Consider the following 18,824-nt stretch of genomic DNA (forward strand, 5'->3'; position numbering starts at 1 on the left):
CCTTGATGTGCTGGAATTGCTTGTTCCTAACCTTTCTTCGTACATTTGGTCTGAGCAAATCCAGACGAGATCTCAACCTTCGGTTAAAGAACATCATGGCCGGGGTCTGGTTGGTAACTGTAAGTGTCGCATTTCTGTAGGCTAACAGGAAATTGTCCACCTTATGCTGTAATGGAATTTCATCATCGCACATGACCTTTATCGCCTTTTTAACGGTTTGTACGAACCTCTCAGCCAATCCATTTGTGGCTGGATGATACAGGGCGGATGTGTAATGCCTTACCCCATTCCTTCTCATAAATTTCCGAAACTCTTCGGACACAAACTGTAGTCCATTATCAGAGCAAATCTGCTCTGGCAAGCCGTTCCTGGCAAATATGGTCCGTAGGACTGCAATCGTTTTCTCTGTAGTGGTTGAGGACATTTTTATCACCTCAGGCCATTTCGAGTGAGCATCCACTGCTATTACGAACATTGAGTCCATGCATGGACCAGCAAAATCAATATGCACCCGTTGCCATGGAGAGGAGGGCCACTCCCATGGGTGTAGAGGGGCATGTGGTGGTGCATTTTGGACCTTCTGGCATCCTGAGCAGCTCTTGGTTAGGCCCTCGATTTGTTGATCGATTCCCGGCCACCACACATAAGCCCTGGTGAGGCTTTTCATTTTCACCCCTCCCAGATGACCTTCGTGAAGCTCATTGAGCACTCTTTCCCTTAACTTGGGTGGAATTACCACTCGGGATCCACACATCACTGTCCCCTGGCATACTGACAGCTGTTCTCTTCTGGATGAGAATGCTGGCAACAGTGAGTCGCTATGTGTTGGCCATCCCCTCACCGTCAAATCATATACCCGAGACAGTGTCGGATCATTGCGGGTCTCCTTCTCTATATCCGCGCCGGTCACTGGCAATCGCTCAATTATTGACGAATAAAATATCTCGATAGGGTCCACTGCTGGTGCTTCCTCCCTCATAGGCAGTGGCAGGCATGATAGCCCATCAGCGTTTCCATGCTGTTTCGTACCTTTTTGTGTTCCGAGTCCCTCCTGGAACCCTTCTTGTGCGTCAGTTAGCATTTTTGACAGTCGTCCAGATGTGACGTCATCATCCTTTTTGGCCTCAACCTGCAGTGCCTGTATGGAATGCCAGTCTAATTGTATCTTCCGGATCCATTCACGTCCTAGTAGTGGTGGTCCTCCATCTGGCAATACGTATAGGTCCATTTTAGGTATTTCCTGGCCTTTGTATGTCACTTTCACCCTTATTTTTCCTTTGGGGTAGACTTTTTGCCCCGTGTACATCTTCACGACAATCTCTGTAGCTTCCAAGGGTATATGTGAAAATAGCCGCTTGTAGTCCCTTTGGTTTATGACTGTTAGGGCTGATCCTGTGTCCAGTTCCATCTTCACTTGGACTCCGTCTATCTTGAGTATGACCCAGATAGTCTGGTGATCCTCCATTTCGTTTACCTTATGTAGTTTCAGACAACCCAGCTCCATGCTTCCGGAGTCTGTATCACTTTCCTGTTTGTCTGAACTACTGTCCATCACCTGATGTACCTTTTTGTCCGTCTCCTGTGGAGATTTCTTGCTGTTGGTTTTCTTCCCCGACCTGCAGACTCTTGCGCTATGTCCTGCTTTTCCACACTGTCTGCACACTTGGTCCTTGAACCAACAATCCTTCTGATCGTGTGTTGTTCTGCCGCAACGATAACACTTCCCTGCTCCATATGACATTTCATTGGTGCCATATTCTTGCGGTCTCCGTTGTATCTCTGCAGCGCCCCTTGCGGCTGCTTCGTGTGATACTGCTATGCTGAAAGTCTTGTCCCGCGTAAGATCCTTTTCTGATAGAAGCCGTTTCTGGGTTCCTTCGCTTTGAAGCCCACACACAAACTTGTCCCTTAACGCATCTGCAGTCCCACTCCAAACTGGCAGTGTGTCGATAGCTTGCGCAGTTCCGTTAAGTACTCAGCATTACTTTCATCTTTATGCTGGTTCCTTTTGTGGAATTTAAATCTTTCTGCTATCAGCAGCGGTGTGGGGTTTAAGTGGTCCTGTAGAATTTCTACTATGCTTCCGAAGTTCTTATCCGCGGGCTTCTCTGGGGTTATTAAGTTTCGCAGTAAGCCATATGTTTTTGCACCCATGGAATTTAACAAAACCAGTGCTTTCCTAGCATCTGGCACTTCATTCGCCTGGCAGTACACCTCAATACGTTCCACGTATGTCACCCAATCTTCGACTTCATTGTCAAACGTAGAGATACTGCCACTCTTCGGCATCCCTGGGCGTGATTCAACTATCGAAAATGGCATCTCCCGCGCTCTCCCTTCTTCTCCGCTGGCACAAAATGGCGTCTCCCGCGCTTTCCTTCCTTCCCGCGCTTGCCCTTCTTCTCCGCTGGCACAAAATGGCGTCTCCCGCGCTCTCCCTTCTTCTCCGTGGCTCAATGGCGTCTCCCGCGCTCTCCCTTCTTCTCCCTGCAGACAATGTTCAGCCCTTGAGCCCTGGCTGTGCTCTGCGCACTTTCCTGTACGCCTTCCCATTTCTGCCTCTCGGTCCTGAACCCGGCTGCTGTTTTACCCTCTCTCTCTCCGATTGTTTTTCTTCAACGCCGCTCGGTTTCCAACCCCCCCGGCTGCGCCCTGCGCTCTTCACCCTCTCTCTTACCCCGTTGATGCTGCTCGGCTTTTCCTCTGCCGTCGGTCGGCTCCAGCCGCCGCTGTCCGGGAAGGGTGTGCGATGTACCTGTTGCCAGTCTGTTGCTGGATCGTCGTGGCTGGGGAACCAAGCCCGGCTCTCAACAGCCTCCCCTGCGATGTTCACTCTCTGCTGGATGACTGGGCGGCTGCTCGTGGTTGATGCCCGTGCTTCTGGCCTCGACTTGCTTCCACCGCCCTCCCCGAACGAATCCTTGAAGGGATTGAATCTTTGAATCCTTGCCGTCGAAACAGAGCTGCAGTTGGATTCGAATCGATCTCGTCGCCACTGTAAGATCCTTGATCTTTCAGGTATGAGGGTTTCCTCAATAACTACACAGAGGCTGTAACTTAACAAATAACAGGTGTTTACTGGAGGACGGTAGTCTCAAGACTGGGGTACAGAGGCATGCGCAAAAGCTTATATACTGCCGGTACTACAGTACACAGGAGCTGCAAAAGCAGCTCTCTCTTAAAGGTACATACACAACAAAAAGAAACTGCTAGTTGGGGTTGTCGGGCTGGAGGAGGTTGCAGAGATGGGAGGGTTTGAGGCCACGGAGAGATTTAAACATGGAAGAACCTCAAAAGTAACACCGTTTTGTGTTGTAGCAGGGTTTTTAATGGAAATGGCGGAATCAATTTCTTCAGGTCTTTGACCAAAGTTACAGCAGACACTCCCTGTGGAAATTTAGCCTCAGTACTTCTGGTGCTCACACGTATTCTGGTCCCAGGCAATGGCGTGGCTCGGTCAGCAGTTTTAAAACTGCTATTCGAAGGGGAGCCCGAGGTATATATCGACGGGAGCTCCAAAAACAGAAAGAACATTCAAACTACGCTCACCAAAAACAATTAAGCTGCATGGCTCATTGAGCAGAACATCAAACAGTACAACAGGATCCTGGTGAAATCAGGGTCTTGTGATCAAGTTTGCTGATTTGATCTGTAACTTATACCGTCGAATGTCAACTTGGTCTCTGAGAGCTAAGGGTTGACTCGGCCAATCACAAGGTCATAAAAAAAGAGGCCATCAGTTCTTCAATGCAAACCAACCACCCTGGTGATCACATGACTTCAAGGATCACATGACTTCAAGGAGCACATGGCGCCGACAGAACCTGGTGCATCCAAACAGTTTGTTCAGCAATATGCTGAGTGGCGTCATTGTGGGTCCTGTAGTCTAGTGATTACAAGTACTGCCCTGGCAACACAGAGATCATAATCCAACCTCAGCAAGTTATAACATTGAATCCAATGAAGCTGGTAACTTGTGGGCTAGTGCCAGAAAATGATCATGAGAATTGCCAGCTTGTCATAAGACCCCAACAGGTTGACTAATGCCCATCGGTGAAGGGTTTTTTAGGACTGAGATGAGAAGAAATTTCTTCACTCAGAGGGTGGTGAACCTGTGGAATTCTCTACCACAGAAGACTGTGGAGGCCAAGTCACTGAATATATTTAAGAAGGAGATAGATAAATTTCTAGACACAAAAGGCGTCAAGGGGTATGGGGAGAGAGCAGGAATATGGTTATGAGATAGAGGATCAGCCATGATATTGAAATGATTGAGTTGATTGATTGATTGATTGAATTGAAGAGATTGAGTAAACTAGGCCCGTATTCTCTTGAATTCAGAAGAATGAGAGGGGATCTCATTGAAGCATACAGAATTATTACAGGGCTTGATAGGGTGGATGCTGGGAGAATGTTTCCCTTGGCTGGGGAGTCTAGAACCAGGGGCCGCAGCCTCAGGATAAAGGGTCGGCCATTCAGGACTGAGATGAGAAGAAATTTCTTCTCACAGAGGGTGGTGAATCTTTGGAATTCTCTACCCCAGAGGGCGGTGGAGGCTCAGTCATTGGGTATATTCAAAACAGAAGCCGATAGATTTCTGACTAGTGAGGGCATCAAGGGATATGGCGATAGGGCTGGTGAATGGAGTTGAGGCAGAAGATCAGCCATAATCTCATTGAATGGCGGAGCAGGCTCGAGGGGCCGAATGGCCTACTCCAGCTCCTATTTTTCTATTTTTCTATTTTTCTATGTACCTGCCACCTCTACCCAGCTGGGATAGTCTACAGGAGAACAATCCCAGCTGCCCCAGTCTCTACATATTTTACTACAAGTTCACCTTTCCATTGGCTCCATATCCCAGCAGGGATCAATGTCACCGCTGTGATTAAAAGCCACCAAGTACCTAATGAAGAGGGTTGGCAACACTCCTGGGCCGCTTTCCACTCAACTCCAGCTTTGAACACACAGCCTCTATAAATAGGACGGTGAGTGGGAGGTTGTTGAACACCAGATCTGTTCCACAGGTGTGAGCGAGTCGCCCACTCACCACTTTCTCTCTGGCGGATGATGTGATCCCCTTCACATCGTGGAATAAACATCGTTTTCAGCTGCCATCCCCTTCAAAACTCAAAACACAAACATGCCAGCATCCTCCGCTCGTTTGGTACTGAAACAAAGGCCCTCAGCCCCTTCCCCTCGTATCTGTTCTTTGCACAAACAGAGGAGAACGTGAATTTATTTTGTCTCTTTCAGCATGAACTTTACAGGTCGGTAGTTCTATCTGCCCTTCGACCCCACAAGTTAATGTCTCAGTGAGTTAATACGCCACCTTTTTAAAAAATTTGTTTATGGGATGTGGACGTCGCTGGCAAGGCCAGCATTTATTGCCCATCCCTAGTTGCCCTTGAGAAGGTGGTGGTGAGCTGCCTTCTTGAACCGTTGCAGTCCGTGTGGTGAAGGTACTCCCACAGTGCTGTTAGGGAGGGAGTTCCAGGATTTTGACCCAGCGACGATGAAGGATCGGCGATATATTTCTAAGTCAGGATGGTGTGTGACTTGGAGGGGAACTTGGAGGTGGTGGTGTTCCCATGCGCCTGCTGCCTTTGTCCTTCTAGGTGGAAGAGGTCGCGGGTTTGGAAGGTGCTGCCGAAGAAGCCTTGGCGAGTTGCTGCAGTGCATCTTGTAGATGGTACACACTACAGCCACGGTACGCCGGTGGTGGAGGGAGTGAATGTTTAAGGTGGTGGATGGGGTGCCAATCAAGCGGGCTGCTTTGTCCTGGATGGTGTCGAGCTTCTTGGGTGTTGTTGGAGCTGCACTCATCCAGGCAAGTGGAGAGTATTCCATCACACTCCTTACTTGTGCCTTGTAGATGGTGGGAGGGCTTTGGGGATTGAGGAGGTGAGACACTTGCCGCAGAATACCCAGCCTCTGACCTGCTCTTGTTGCCACAGTACCTATGTGGCTGGTCCAGTTCAGTTTCTGGTCAATGGTGACCCCCAGGATGTTGATGGTGAGGGATTCGGCGATGGTAATACCATTGAATGTCAAGGGGCGGTGGTTAGACTCTCACTTGTTGGCGATAGTCATTGTCTGGCACTTGTGTGGCGTGAATGTTACCTGCCACTTATCAGCCCAAGCCTGAACATCGTCCAGGTCTTGTTGCATGCGGGCATGGACTGCTTCATTATCTGAGGAGTTGTGAATGGAGCTGAACACTGTGCAGCCTGCCATGTTCCTGAACCATGAAGACGAGGAGAATCCAAGCTTGATTCCTGGCCAAGCCCGGCTGTGGCTCCTGTTGGTGCCTGGGCTAGGGAGAGGAACAATCAGCCAGTGTCCCCACTCCTGACCAGCAGCCCTGCTGGAAAGCACTGGTCCTGGGATGTGGGGTGACCTCTGCCCTCAGCTGTGATTCCCCCTTTCCCCATTAAGGTTGCACATCCGACAGACTCATTGCAAGGCTCCTACTGACGAGCGGAGACTTTGGATACCCGCGCTGGTAGAAGTGTCTGTCCCCGAGCATGAGCCAGCAGCTTTGAGGAAGAGGAATGACTATAATCAGAAGATTAGAATTTTACAGCACAGGCGGAGGCCATTCGGCCCATATCACCCATACTGGCTCTCTAACAGAGCTTTCCATTCCTCCCATTCCCCAGACCCTTTTCAATTTTCCTTTTCTGACAATTTGCCACTTCCCTTTGAAAAGCTATTCTAGATCTGCTCGCTCCTGGTCGGACTTCCATGTCCCAACAACTCTCTGCATTAAACAAACCTCTCCAAACCCCTGCCTTTCTCCTTCTGCTGATGGTATTGAATAGATGCCATCCAGATACTGACTCACTTCCCCTCATTAGCTTATCAAAATGCCTCATAACTTTGAACACCTCCATTAAATCTCCCCTGACCCTTCTGTGCTCTAAAGAGAACAATCCCAGCTGCCCCAGTCTCTACATATTTTACTACAAGTTCACCTTTCCATTGGCTCCATATCCCAGCGGGGATCAATGTCACCGCTGTGATTAAAAGCCACCAAGTACCTAATGAAGAGGGTTGGCAACACTCCTGGGCCGCTTTCCACTCAACTCCAGCTTTGAGCACACAGCCTCTATAAATAGGACGGTGAGTGGGAGGTTGCTGAACATCAGATCTGTTCCACAGGTGTGAGCGAGTCGCCCACTCACCACTTTCTCTCTGGCGGATGATGTGATCCCCTTCACATCGTAGAATAAACATCGTTTTCAGCTGCCATCCCCTTCAAAACTCAAAACACAAACATGCCAGCATCCTCCGCTCGTTTGGTACTGAAACAGAGGCCCTCAGCCCCTTCCCCTCGTATCTGTTCTTCGTAACAAACAGAGGAGAACGTGAATTTATTTTGTCTCTTTCAGCATGAACTTTACAGGTCGGTAGTTCTATCTGCCCTTCGACCCCAAACGTTAATGCCTCAGTGAGTTAATACGCCACCTTTTTTTAAAATTCATTTATGGGATGTGGGCGTCGCTGGCAAGGCCAGCATTTATTGCCCATCCCTAATTGCCCTTGAGAAGGTGGTGGTGAGCCGCCTTCTTGAACCGCTGCAGTCCGTGTGGTGAAGGTGCTCCCACAGTGCTGTTAGGGAGGGAGTTCCAGGATTTTGACCCAGCAACGATAAAGGATCGGCGATGCACTTCTAAGTCAGGATGGTGTGTGACTTGGAGGGGAACTTGGAGGTGGTGGTGTTCCCATGCGCCTGCTGCCCTTGTCCTTCTAGGTGGTAGAGGTCGCGAGTTTGGGAGGTGCTGTCGAAGAAACCTTGGCGAGTTGCTGCAGTGCATCTTGTAGATGGTACACACTGCAGCCATGGTACGCCAGTGGTGGAGTGAGTGAATGTTTAAGGTGGTGGATGGGGTGCCAATCAAGTGGGCTGCTTTGCCCTGGATGGTGTCGAGCTTCTTGAGTGTTGTTGGAGCTGCACTCATCCAGGCAAGTGGAGAGTATTCCATCACACTCCTTACTTGTGCCTTGTAGATGGTGGGTGGGCTTTGGGGATTGAGGAGGTGAGACACTTGCCGCAGAATACCCAGCCTCTGACCTGCTCTTGTTGCCACAGTACCTATGTGGCTGCTCCAGTTAAGTTTCTGGTCAATGGTGACCCCCAGGATGTTGATGGTGAGGGATTCGGTGATGGTAATACCATTGAATGTCAAGGGGTGGTGGTTAGATCTCATTTGTTGGCGATAGTCATTGTCTGGCACTTGTGTGGCGCAAATGTTACCTTCCACTTATCAGCCCAAGCCTGAACATCGTCCAGGTCTTGTTGCATGCGGGAATGGACTGCTTCATTATCTGAGGGGTTGTGAATGGCGCTGAACACTGTGCAGCCTGCCGTGGTGCTGAACCATGAAGATGAGGAGAATCCAAGCTTGATTCCTGGCCAATCCTGGCTGTGGCTCCTGTTGGTGCCTGGGCTAGGGAGAGGAACAATCAGCCAGTGTCCCCACTCCTGACCAGCAGCCCTGCTGGAAAGCACTGGTCCTGGGATGTGGGGTGACCTCTGCCCTCAGCTGTGATTCCCCCTTTCCCCATTAAGGTTGCACATCCGACAGACTCATTGCAAGGCTCCTACTGACGAGCGGAGACTTTGGATACCCGCGCTGGTAGAAGTGTCTGTCCCCGAGCATGAGCCAGCAGCTTTGAGGAAGAGGAATGACTATAATCAGAAGATTAGAATTTTACAGCACAGGCGGAGGCCATTCGGCCCATATCACCCATACTGGCTCTCTAACAGAGCTTTCCATTCCTCCCATTCCCCAGACCCTTTTCAATTTTCCTTTTCCGGCAATTTGCCACTTCCCTTTGAAAAGCTATTCTAGATCTGCTCGTTCCTGGTCGGACTTCCATGTCCCAACAACTCACTGCATTAAACAAACCTCTCCAAACCCCTGCCTTTCTCCTTCTGCTGATGGTATTGAATTGATGCCATCCAGATACTGACTCATCGGCCAGTTGAGTCTTGCAATAATTATCTTATCAAAATCCCTCATGATTTTCAACACCTCTATCAGATGTCCTCTTAACCATACCCGCTCTAACGGAAAAAGCCCCATTAGAGGGATGAGGGACTTCAGTGATGTGGAGAGACTGGAGAAGCTGGGATTGTTCTCCTTAGAGCAGAGAAGGTTAAGGGAAGATTTAATAAAGGTGTTCAAAATCATGAGGGGTTTAGATAGAGTAGATGGGGCCCATAGGATTGGGGTAATATACTAGCATGGATTGAGGATTGGTTAACAGATAGAAAACACAGAGTAGGAATAAACGGATCATTTTTGGGTTGGCAGGCTGTAACTAGTGGGGTACCGCAAGGATCAGTGCTTGGGCCTCAGCGATTCACAATCTACATCAATGATTTGGATGAGGGGACCAAATGTAATATATCCAAGTTTGCTGATAATAAAAAGTTGGGTGGGAATGTAAGTTGTGAGGAGGATGCAAGGAGGCTTCAAGGGGATATAGACAGGCTAAGTCAGTGGGCAAGAACATGGCAAATGGAATACAATGTGGAGAAATGTGAAGTTATCCACTTTGGTAGCAGAGTATTTTTTTAAATGGTGAGAGGCTGGGAAATGTTGGTGTTCAGAGGGACCTGGGTGTCCTTGTACACGAATCACTGAAAGTTAACATGCAGGTACAGCAAGCAATTAGGGAAGCAAATGGTATATTGGCCTTTATTACAAGAGGATTTGAGTATAAGAGTAAATATGTCTTACTGCAATTATATAGGGCCCTGGTGAGACCACACCTGGAGTATTGTGTAGTTTTGGTCTCCTTACCTAAGGAAGGATATACTTGCCATAGAGGGAGTGCAACGAAGGTTCGCCAGACTGATTCCTGGGATGGGGGATTGTCCTATGAGGAGAGATTGGGTAGACTAGGCCTATATTCTCTAGAGTTTAGAAGAATGAGAGGTGATCTCATTGAAACATACAACATTCTTAGAGCTTGACAGGGTAGATGCAGGGAGGATGTTTCCCCTGGCTGGGGAGTCCAGAACCAGGGGTCACAGTCTCAGAATAAGGGGTCGGCCATTTAGGACTGAGATGAGGAGAAATGTCTTCACTCAGAGGGTGGTGAATCTTTGGAATTCTCTACCCCAGAGGGCTGTGGAGGCTCAGTCATTGAGTATATTCAAGACAGAGATCGATAGATTTTTTGGCTATGGGGAAATCAAGGGATATGGGGATAGTGCAGGAAAGTGGAGTTGAGGTAGAAGATCAGCCATGATCTTATTGAATGGCGGAACAGGCTCGAAGGGCCGAATGGCCGACTCCTGCTCCTATTTCTTATGTTCTTATGTAGATAGGGAGAAACTGTTTCCACTGGCAGGAGGGTCAGTAACCAGAGGACATGGATTTAAGATAATTGGCAAGAGAACGAGAGGCGAGATGAGGAGAATTATTTCACACAGCGAGTTATTATGATCTGGAATGCGCAGCCTGAAAGGTTGGAAGCAGATTCAATAATATCTTTTAAAAGGGAATTGGATAAATACTTGAAAAAATTGGTAGGGCTCTGGGGAAAGAGCGGGGGAGTGGGACTAATTGGATAGCTCTTTCAAAGAGCCGGCACAGGCACGATGGGCTGAATGGCCTCTTTCTGTGCTATAACATTCTACAATAACTAAAGCGGAGTGAATCTCTTCAGCACCTTCTCCATGCCTTAACTCCTTCTAAAGTAAGGCATCCAAAATTGGACACAATATTCTAACTGCAGCCTAACCAATGATAACTACAGATTTAGTGATATTGCTGTGGCTTTGTACTTGATTCCCCTATTTATAAAAACTAAGATTCGGTATGTTTCTTTTTTTAGGTTGTGGGTTCAAGACCCACTCCAAGGACTTCAGCACAAAAATCTAGGCTGACACTCCCAGTGCAGTGCTGAGAGAATGCTGCACTGTCAGAGGTGCCGTCTTTCGGATGAGACGTGAAATCGAGGCCCTGTCTGCTCTCTCAGGTGGATGTAAGAGATCCCATGGCACTATTTTGAAGAAGAGCAGGGGGAGTTATCCCTGGTGTCCTGAGCCAATATTTATCCCTCAACCAACATAACAAAAACAGATTATCTGGTCATTATCACATTGCTGTTTGTGGGAGCTTGCTGTGCGCAAATTGGCTGCTGCGTTTCCCACATTACAACAGTGACTACACTTCAAAAGTACTTAATTGGCTGTAAAGCGCTTTGAGACATCTGGTGGTCGTGAAAGGCGCTACAGAAATGCAAGTCTTTCTTTAAAACAAAGCTTTATAAACATATCCTCCCATTTCTAAAAGAGAAATATTTTATAATATCTTGTTGGTATTGTAACACTATCTATCCAGTTTTACAGGTATTCAGTGTTTGGCATGTCAGATATACCCTCTTATTTACCTATTCTAATGACTCCGTTTAGGGACAGCTGCATGTCAGTCTCAATAGAACCGTCTCCTTATTGTAGTGCTGAAGTATTCAACACTGGCCACTAGATGGTGGCAGTGCACCATGTGTTATTCAGTGTGGGAGGATTGCCCTGAACCCAGCTCCAGTTTATATCTCTGTAAACTACCGTCATGGCTTCTTTTATTTCTGTTGCAGAACACAATTACAGTCAGGAGACCGGGTCTGTGCACATGAACTGATTACATATTAATGTCGCTGATGTTTGAAGTGTAAGAGTGAATATTTAGACCCACTTGATATCATTTACTGTGTTTATTTCACCTGTTTCTGCAATTCTCCAATAATTATTAGCACTTCCTTCACTTTATTACAGCCAGTAACTCTGAACGAGCTGCAGACTGAATGACCAGGTTTGATGTAAGATGATTCTATCTAGCCTGCCACATGCAATGCTGCCTTCCATGTCACTATTTCCCATCCATCCGGAGCCATGGAATCTCCTGGGAGAGGCACAAAACAGGTAAAAACCCAGGCCCATTAGGGGAAAAAACTTTCAAACTTCCTCTCCGACTCCCCCCCAAAGCGATCGAAACTGGTCCAGGAAACCAAGCTGACTACGATTTACATAGAAATACGTCACAGAAACAGGCCATTCGGCCCATTCAGTCCATGCCGGCGTTTATGCTCCACTCGAGCCTCCTCCCGTCTTTCCTCATCTAAATCTATCAGCATAACCCTCTATTCCCTTCTCCCTCATGTACTTGTCCAGCCTCCCCTTAAATGCATCGATACTATTCGCTTCAACCACTTCTCACCACTCTCTGGGTAAAGAAGTTTCTTCTGAATTCCCTATTGGATTTCTTGGTGATTATCTTATATTGACGGCCTCTAGTTATGCTCTTCCCCACAAGTGGAAACATTCTCTCTGTATCCACTCTATCAAAACCTTTCATCATTTTAAAGGTCTCTATTAGGTCACCCCTTAGCCGTCTCTTGAGACCCAGCCTTATTTATGTTACTTAATATTCCATCTACCTTTTGTATGCTGTGACCTCCGCCCCAGCCAGAAACTGGTACGGCTCTCTTTTGAAGGTATGCGGTGAATCAGCATTCGCCACACAACTTGTTCCATGGGACGACTATCCTCTGGGGAAAGAGGAACCTCCTGACGTCCAACAACTCTGCTCTTGTGCAACTGTGAAGTACACAGACCCAGCTTTTTAATCCTATCTGGGTCAGGAGGGTGTTATAAACTGGGAATCAATCTTGTGATTCTCAACTGAACCCTCTTCCAAAGCCACAATGTCACCCACCATGTGAGGGTAGCAAAGCTGGACACAGAAGTCTAACTGAGACCTCACCAAGGTCCTGTACAAGGACAAAATGGTTTGTTTTGTTTTATATTGACTAGTGCTGCGGTTGCAGCCCAGTACCCTGTTTGCTTTAGATATAACTTCACTGCATTGGTCGTGAACCTTTAAACATAAGAACATGATAAATAGGAGCAGGAATAGGCCACTTGGCCCCTTGAGCCTGCTCCACCATTCAATAAGATCATGGCTGATCTTGGGCTCAAAGCCACTTCCCCGCCCGCTCCCCATAACCCTTCACTCCCTTATCTTGCAAAAATCTGTCTATCTCCACCTTAAATGTATTTAATGACCCAGCCTCCACGGCTCTCTGGGGCAGAGAATTCCACAGATTTACGACCCTCTGAGAGAAGAAATTCCTCATCTCAGTTCTAAAAGGGCGACCCTTTATTCTGAGACTGTGCCCCCCGAGTTCTAGATTCCCCCACGAGGGGAAACATCCTCTCTGCACCTACCTTGTCGAGCCCCCTCAGTATCTTATATGTTTCAATAAGATCACCTCTCATTCTTCTAAATTCGAATGAGTATAGGCCCAGCCTGCTCAACCTTTCTTCATAAGTCAACCCCCTCATCTCTGGAATCAACCTCGTGAATCGTCTCTGAACTGCCTCCAATGCAAGTATATCCTTCCTTAAATAAGGAGACCAAATCTGTACGCAGTACTCCAGGTGTGGTCTCACCAATACCCTGTACAGTTGTAACAGGACTTCCCCGCTTTTATACTCTAACCCCCTTGCAATAAAGGCATTTGCCTTTTTGATTACTTGCTGTACCTGCATGCTAACTTTTTGTGTTTCATGCACAAGGACCCCCAGGTCCCTCTGAACTGTAGCATTTTGTAATCTCTCTCCATTTAAATAATAATTTGCTTTTTTATTTTTCCTGCCAAAGTGGATAATCTCGCATTTTCCCGCATTATACTCCATCTGCCAAATGTTTGCCCACTCACTTAGCCTGTCTATGTCCCTTTGCAGATTCTTTGAGTCCTCTGCACAACTTGCTTTCCCACCCATCTTTGTATCATCCGCAAACTTGGCTACATTACACTCGGTCCCTTCATCCAAGTCATTAATGTAGATTGTAAATAGTTGAGGCTCCATCACCGATCCCTGTGGTACCCCACTAGTTACCGTTTTCAAACCGGAAAATGACCCATTTATCCCAACTCTCTGCTTTCTGTTAGTTAGCCAATTCTTTATCCAATCTAATATATTACCCCAACTCCGTGAGCTCTTATCTGATGCAGTAACCTTTTATGTGACACCTTATGGAATGCCTTCTGGAAATACACTACATCTACTGGTTCACCCTTATCCACCCTGCTCGTTACATCCTCAAAGAACTTAAAGAGTTATAAACGATGACACCCAGGTCTTTTTCTTTCCCCACTGGCTTCAGTTCCATTCCCTGCCAGGTCTGTGTGTGTGTGTGTTCAGTGTTCGTCCTGCCCACGTGCGTAACACTGCACTTGTCTAAGTTCAACACCATTTGCCAAACCTGGGCCCATTTCCCCACCATATCTAGATCTGCTTGCAATAGCTTGGTCTCCTCTATCATATCTTGGTGTCATCCGCAAACTTGCGGATCATTCCCCCAACGCCTATGTCTAGGCCATTAATAAAGATAGTAAGCAGCAAAAGGCCCTCATACCGATCGATCCCTGTGGGACGCCCCCGGTAACTGGGCAGATCCGTAGCTACTGACAATGACTTTCTGCCGATGGGCATTCAGCCAATTCTTAGTCCATTGCAGCAGCTTCCCAATAATTTCACAAGATTCGATCTAACCTAGTGAGAGGGACCATTTCAGAGGCTTTCTGAATGTCCAGGTGGACATGTCTACCGGGGTTACCCTTTACTTAGTAACTTCTTCAAAAAATCGATCAAATTAGTAAAACACAGCCTTCTTTACCAGAAGCCGTGTTGAGTGCCCCTGATGACTCTTCTCTGTCTAGGTGATCAAAGAGAACATCTCTTATGATCCCTTCACGCATTTTATCTATTGCTGGAGAGGGTGCAGAGGAGATTTACCTGATTGATTCCAGGGATGAGGGACTTCAGTTACGAGGAGAGACTCGAGAAGCTGGGATTGTTCTCTTTAGAGCAGAGGAGGTTAAGGGGAGATTTAATCGAGGTGTTCAAAATCATGAGGGGTTTTGATAGAGTAAATAAAGATAAACTGGTTCCACTGGCAGGAGGGTCGATAACCAGAGGACACAGACTTAAAGCAATTGCCAAAAAAGCCAGGGGGGAGATGAGGAGAAATTGTTTTACTTAGCAAGTAATGATGTGGAATGCGCTGCCTGAAAGGGCGGTGGAAGCAGATTCAATAGTAACTTTCAAAAAGAAATTGGAGAAATACTTGAAAAGAAAACAATTGCAGGGATATGGGGCAAGAGCAGGGGAGTGGGAGTAATTGGAGAGCTCTTTCAAAGAGCCGGCACAGGCACGATGGGCCGAATGACCTCCTTCTGTGCTGCATCATTCTGCGATTCAAGGCTGAACCAAACTAATAGTTCCACGGTTCTGCCTTGTTGCCCTTTTTAAAAATTGGAGCTACATGAGTATCTCTCCAGTCCGAGGGAACCATCCCTGACTCCGGCCAGCCACTCGTTGTAGAAAGCCTCAGCCGCACCTCATATAACAAAATCACATCTTTCTTGGGCAGTTAGATTTTTGTAAATAGCAAGCCCGCCACTTTTTTTTTGTCTTACTTTAAATCAATTTCAGAGCATTCAATCTCATCTAACCTCGTCTCTGAGATACATAGAGACAAATCTTTCTAATGAAGCCTATGACTGCCGTTTGAACAATTTGTTTTGAATACTATCTAGCATTTTAAAGGTTTATCAACTACTATATTTCAGGTTTTTGTTCTTTTACAATCCGTCACTAGTCTATTTGCTGTATGTAGATATCATAGCTCTGATTACCCAACCCAGTAGTGCTAAAAATTTATATACAGGAAACTTTGGTTTATCCGGAGGTTAACTGTCCGGAATGCTCGAGCCACCGGCAAAAATCAGGAGCCATTTCGTTAGGTTTTTTTTCTTTTCGTTGCTTTTTTCTCAACAGTCAAGCTCTGCAAGGTCTGTAGCTAAGCAACAGCTTCAGCTAGAGACGCTTGCCAACTGTTTAGAAGCTGTTGCTAAGCAACAGGGTTTGTTGATTCACACAGAGCTGAAAAGCTCCGTATGCTTCAACATTAACGCTGGAGTGTCCGGCAGTTTTGAGGGAACGGCAACAGCTCGGTCCCGTCGGTGCCGGATAGCACAAGGTTTCCTGTATTGCATTTTCACAACCTCAGGATGTCCCAGAGCGCTTCACAGCCAATGAAGTTGCCATTGGATTTAGCTTTGCTATCCTGAGATCGATAGATTTTTGTTAGGTAAGAGTATCAAGGGATCTGGAGCAAAGGCAGGTAAATAGAGTTGAGGTGCAGCGCAGCCGTGATCGAATTGAATGGCGGAGCAGGCCCGAGGGGCTGAATGGCCGACTCCTGTCTTATGTTGCTACCCCAAGGTCCAGTTAGTGTCAATGCTTCCTGAAAGCAACCTCACGATGTTCTCTGCCAATCTCTGTGCACCCATATAAGTTAAGTGGAGGTCTTCACTCCTAAAGAGTTGACCTTGCCCTGACAATACCTTCCAATTATCAAGGAGTTGCAGCTTCTCCCTGCTGCACCGATCTGGGAACCACGTGTTGTTGCCGACGATTCAGCGGGTTCTCTCAAGTGATCCGGTCATAACTGGTGAAACATCTGAGATGACGCCACATTCCAGTGCCACCTATACACAGGTCTGCTGGAAAGAGTGGAGGGGACGGGCAAAATGGTCTTTCTTCAACCCATTAAAAGGATTAATGTAGAATGCAATGAGGGAATTCAATAACCGGGTGATGAGAGATTTCTGTCATGTGGCTGTTTTGCTCAATTTCTTCTTTGGAAAGTTTTCCTTGTGACTGTTGAGTAAATTGGGTGTTCCATGGATACAACTTATACAAAATTCTATTGGAAGGAGTGTGGTCAATGGGTGAGCGAGCTTTTCTCTTCAGATACTCTGCTGAACTGGTCCTGTGCTGTATCAGTGTTTACCGTGGAGCCTTTGGGACCAAATATCAAGTTCAATTCCCTGCTCCTGTCAATTGGAAGATCTCTTGGTGACACTAGCTGTGTTCTAATGTAGATATATCCACCCATGAGGCGACTGCACTAAAAACTGGCCTTTCCAAAACTCCAAGCCCACCAAACTCAAGGGGACCAGCCATGAATAGATCTATCGGAGCAAATAGCGCTTGGGTTTCGAGGGCTGGATTGCCGGGGTTCAGGGGTCACAATGTGACCACTGTTGGTCTATACTGTAGTCAACTCAACACAGCTCAATGCATCTCATTAGTCATTAAGAGGGACCTTATATTACATATGCTAATAATACAGGTGTTCTCAAGACCTGGTGCTAGCCAGAGTGAGAGAACCAGTGACACACAGAAACTAACACTGGTTTGATCATCACCTACAGAACACTTCAGAGCACAGCTAGAATTAAACCTTAGGCTGGATCTGTATTCCAACAGGAAAGCATTGCAGAAAATATTGGGTCAATTTTCAACTTGCCCCCAGCTATAAAACTGATGATGACGATAGCCCACCCATTATAGAAGCCGGCCAATTCACATTTCCTTTGAAATGGTTGGGCAGCTGATCGGGTAACGTTAGCCTGACCCCTGTGCTTCTCCGATCCAGCAGGTCAGGACACGAGGAATTTTGCCCCACGGACAGGCTGGACACCAGCTTCGCTTCCCAATCTCGCCGTGTACCAGCCCGTCGTGTGACCTGGGTAGCAGCCCAGAGCTCGCAAGCCGAGTCTCCACCTGCTCAGATGAGGCGGTGCAGTGTCAGCCAGGTCACACTTAATAAGGCTCAGGTATCCATCAGAACAGAGAAAGAACTGGCATTTTTCCGCCCCTTTCGTGACCGCAGAGGGATTCATAGCCAATAAAATACTTTGATTTTGAAGTGCAGTCACTGTTGTAATCATGGCCACCAACGTGTCTTGTTATTGTTGGCGAGCTGGGTCATACGTTAATAGTACAGGTCTCATGGCACGGTTCGAGCCTCCAATGCAATGGGATTGAGACGATTTAAATAGAACGAGAGAAACCAAAACTGGTTTAGTCAACGTAAGCACAGCAAGATCCCTCAAACATCAATGGGCTAAATGACCAGACAATCTGTTTTTGGTGGCATTTGTTGAGAAATAAATGTTGGCCAGGACACGGGGAGAACTCCCCTGGAATTTTTTACGTAAATAGGACACAGACGGGGCCTCGGGATTACTTCTGATCCAAAAGACAGCACCTCCAACAGTGCAGAACTCCCTCGGTGCTGCACTGGAGTGTCAGCCTAGATTATGTGCTCAAGTCTCTGGAGTGGGGCTTGAACCCACAACCTTCTGACGGCGAGACCACACCTGGAGTACTGTGTGCAGTTTTGGTCTCCTTCCCGAAGAAAGGATATACTTGCCATAGAGGGAGTGCAGCGAAGGTTCACCAGACTGATTCCCGGGATGGCAGGACTGTCGTATGAGGAGAGATTGGGTCGACTAGGCCTGTATTCACTAGAGTTTAGAAGAATGAGAGGGGATCTCATTGAAACGTATAAAATTCTGACAGGGCTAGACAGACTGGATGCAGGGAGGATGTTTCCCCTGGCTGGGGGGTCTAGAACGAGGGGTCACAGTCTCAGGATACGGGGTAGGACATTTAGGACTGAGATGAGGAGAAATTTCTTCACTCAGAGGGTGGTGAACCTGTGGAATTCTCTCCCACAGAAGGCTGTGGAGGCCAAGTCACTGAATATATTTAAGGAGAAAGATAGATTTCTAAACACAACAGGCATCAACGGTTATGGGGAGAGTGCGGGAATATGGTATTGAGATAGAGGATCAGCCATGATCGTGTTGAATGGCGGAGCAGGCTCGAAGGGTTGAATGGCCAACTCCTGCTCCTATTTTTCTATGTTTCTAAGTCGCTGGAAGTT

Source organism: Somniosus microcephalus, chromosome 32 (genome assembly GCF_052327205.1).
Source record: "Somniosus microcephalus isolate GS21.2 chromosome 32, FLI_Smic_1.0, whole genome shotgun sequence".
Lineage (NCBI taxonomy): Eukaryota > Metazoa > Chordata > Chondrichthyes > Squaliformes > Somniosidae > Somniosus > Somniosus microcephalus.